Source organism: Salvia hispanica, chromosome 1 (assembly GCF_029641045.1).
Source record: "Salvia hispanica isolate PSC_SH4W2 chromosome 1, Shi_PSC_v1, whole genome shotgun sequence".
NCBI lineage: Eukaryota > Viridiplantae > Streptophyta > Magnoliopsida > Lamiales > Lamiaceae > Salvia > Salvia hispanica.
In genome coordinates this window covers 57,682,237-57,685,517 of record NC_142692.1, presented here as the reverse complement: position 1 = coordinate 57,685,517, position 3,281 = coordinate 57,682,237, and the positions used below count along the sequence as shown (strand labels likewise).

At 36.1% G+C, this 3,281-nt stretch overlaps 1 pseudogene across 1 annotated transcript; it reads right to left on the bottom strand.

The window, feature by feature from the left end:
- LOC125219907 (translocase of chloroplast 34-like) lies at nt 1-2,958 on the bottom strand (annotated as a pseudogene). The gene is made up of 7 exons (XR_016130148.1): nt 2,481-2,958; nt 2,174-2,281; nt 1,903-2,074; nt 1,595-1,871; nt 662-730; nt 425-586; nt 1-313 (listed from the first exon to the last, which is right to left on the bottom strand). The product of XR_016130148.1 is annotated as a translocase of chloroplast 34-like (transcript).
- Between the last annotated feature and the right edge of the window lie 323 nt (nt 2,959-3,281).

Sequence of the window (3,281 nt, the reverse complement as noted above, 5' to 3'; positions counted from 1 at the left end):
TGAATTCTGAAAACCAAAACCTGATCATTCCAGTAGCAGCCGGGACTAAGAACAAAGTTAGAGCCATAATATCTGGATTCCAGAATAAAAACATATGTACAGCCGGAAAAAATAGGGCCCACGAACAGCCCTGTGGATTGAGCTTACAAAATCTAAACCATCTCTACAGCCGCAGGTCGACATTGTTACCTGTTTTTCAAATTAGAGGGACGCCCAGCAAGAGACGAATAAGCACTCATGCCCATGAAGATTTAGTCTCTTTAGAAACATCATTCTTGATCAACTTCTGAATTGGTTTGATGACAAACAAGTACTGTCCAATGAGGAGAAAGGTATAAGATTGTGGTCTAGAAATTCTTGAACTTACAAGTTAGAAAGAGAGGGCTACAAAAATACGTAGAAAAGATAAAAGATAAAAGCTTACTTGGATTCCTAGAATCAAGGGGATGAACAGTTTTCCCCTGTCATTAGCATTAGGCACTTCTATCAATTTCTGGTTGATGAGAATACCTCTTTTTCCATTCAAGGCAACATCGGTGATAGTATGTACCAAACTAGGAATCCAAGGGGTTCCAGTTGGAAGGATCTGACATCCCCAAAAGTCAGCTTAGGAACATGAAAAACACAGAAGTGTTGAAAAACTTATTTGAAAGAAGTTTACCTTCTCATCGTTGGCATTCTTGTTACACCTCCCACTGTTCTCAACCAGTGCAACAGGAATAGCAAAATTCTAAGATAAGAGTAAACCATAGTTCGAGCAAAAGGCATTAGGAAACCAAGAATGTTGATTTCAAAAAAACAAATGTCGATACACAGACCCAAATCACATATAATTAGACATATTATAAGACAACATCTGACTGAGAGATCACTAGTTCAGTAGTCCACCAAAATAGTACTATTTGTTTTTTGGAAATAAGAAAGCAAAAATAGACCCATCAACTATTGAGGCAATTAATACGATTCAAGTTTTGTTATGAAGGCAAACCACATCACACTAATGATGCAGTTGGAAAAAAGACAGTAACACATGTATGCAATGAGAATTATTCTTCTTCATCTCACTTAGTTGAAAGCTGACTTTCCATACCCAGGCCAAAAATAAACACATATCTTACCAAAACGTAATCATATTGCTTTGGGAATAATAAAGCATAAATAACAAAACGGGCCAGGCAAGGTCCATTAAGCATCACGGTCCTAAATCTTTTCTCTATATAACTAATGTAGAAGCTAAAGCAATTTAGATTAACAAGCAAGTGAAATGAATCAACGGTATGCATTTTTGTAAGTCGGAGGGATGCTATAGAATTATATAACCCTACTGAACGCAATTTGAATGCTATCACATTCAGTGTTCCATCCAATATGCCTTAACTTCAAGTTAATGTTGTCTGTTTTATCATGATTCAGGGCTCAAGCTTATATTAGCAATTTAGCCCACTTAAGTGGATGCTCGTCAAAGTGTCATACCGGAACCAATCAACTAAGAGCTTATAATGTGTTCAAAAAGGGTTTTCAACACACACATCTAAACTGGGTTAAATCAAACATAATGAAGCAAAACATTTAATCCAAGAGGGCTCGAGTATACCTGAACTTCCTTTTTGCTAATCCGAGCCCCTTGTCGAACACATTTCAAAAGTGATTCTGATCTCTTGGGAAAGAACTCCTCATAACTCAATGCATCAGGAGGTGAGAGCTGAGCATGAGTAAGGACAATGGTTGCCTTGTGCCAGATATCTTTGCCAAAACTCTCGGTGATGGCTTTCACAATCTGCTTGTCCAAATTATCCACTCTATATGCATCCAAACGCTCCACATAAAGCAAGACATCAATTGTCTTGGTCATAAGGAGGCTGCCCAGAAATCTATCGAAGAAAGAGGTAATAAATAAGATACGACTTAATGGCAAAGAAAGTCTCAGTAATTGCAGCTTTTGGTCATGGACCTTTTTATGAATCTAGAACTTGGTCATTGACATAGCCTCCTTCAATGAGTCCAGGGGTGTCAATAATGCTCAACTAAAACCTAATCGCGACCGTGAAACCATAAATGGCCTTGGGGTTTCCGACTAAAGGAAAGATAAAAACAAGTTAGCAAGTTTACTCAGCAATCACATCACATATATCATAAATTGCAAGTCTATGTCTCAAATCCAAACTACATTTACCTGAAAAGCGGTCACAGTGACCACTCGTTCCCCTATGATCGAATTAATTGTTGAAGATTTACCAACACCGCCTTTCCCCATAACAAGGATCGTTAAAGTGTCAACATTCTAGAAAGTTGGGTAAAGTATAAATTAAACAACAGAATAAATAAATAAATAAACAAAAAAACAAAAAAAAAAGAAACTAGGCTGTGAGAATGATCGATTTTGACTAAACCAGTTCAACATAGTAGGAATTGCATATATTTCCCTTCTGTTTACTGAAAATGGAGCAAAGATCAGCCAAGGTTTGAGCAAAAATTCGAACCTGAGTCTTCAATTTTGACAGTAAGTTAACCAACTTCTCTTGAGTGGCGGCGGGAAACTGCTGAATTGCAGTCCATTCTTTGATTACTAACTGTGCTGCCATTTTCTGATGCAAACTCCATATCAATATTTGGGTCAAAACAATAGAATTACAAAAATCAAATAAAAAATCAAACGTAAATGAAACAAAAGCATAAAAAATACCAGAAAGCAAGCTTAAATCAAAACAATGCCAAGGAAACCTAACCGTAATTTCAACAAATTGCAAATTATAACATTTGTCTACCCAGAACAAGCTCTTTGAGTTTCAGAAAACATTGGCACATTGAACCGCAAAATGAGGAGAAATATGAAGACTAATTAGGGCAAGTAGAAGAAAGAAGACGATAAAAAGATTGGAAATTTTACAATTGTTCAAGACCAGCTTTATGCAAGATTAGATGGGGAAATATGAAGGGTTTATGCAAGATTAGATTGGAAATTTTACAATTGTTCACGACCAGCTTTACAATTGTTCAAGACCATCGTGACCGGGAGCAAGCCGCTGCAAGGTTGGTACGCGATTACTTCTGGAGGGACCCGGTATAGGGAGATACGTACTTCTCGAGGGACACGGTACGCGATTACTTTGCCTCTATTTTTTTTAATGGTGTGTTTTTTTTATTTTTTTATAATTTTAATTATGTGTTTTTATATTTTTAGAATTTTCATTATGTGTTTTTTATATTTTTAGGATTTTAAATTGTAATTTTATTTTATTTAATGAAGTGTGTTTTTTATTAATTGGATTTGTTGAAAATAA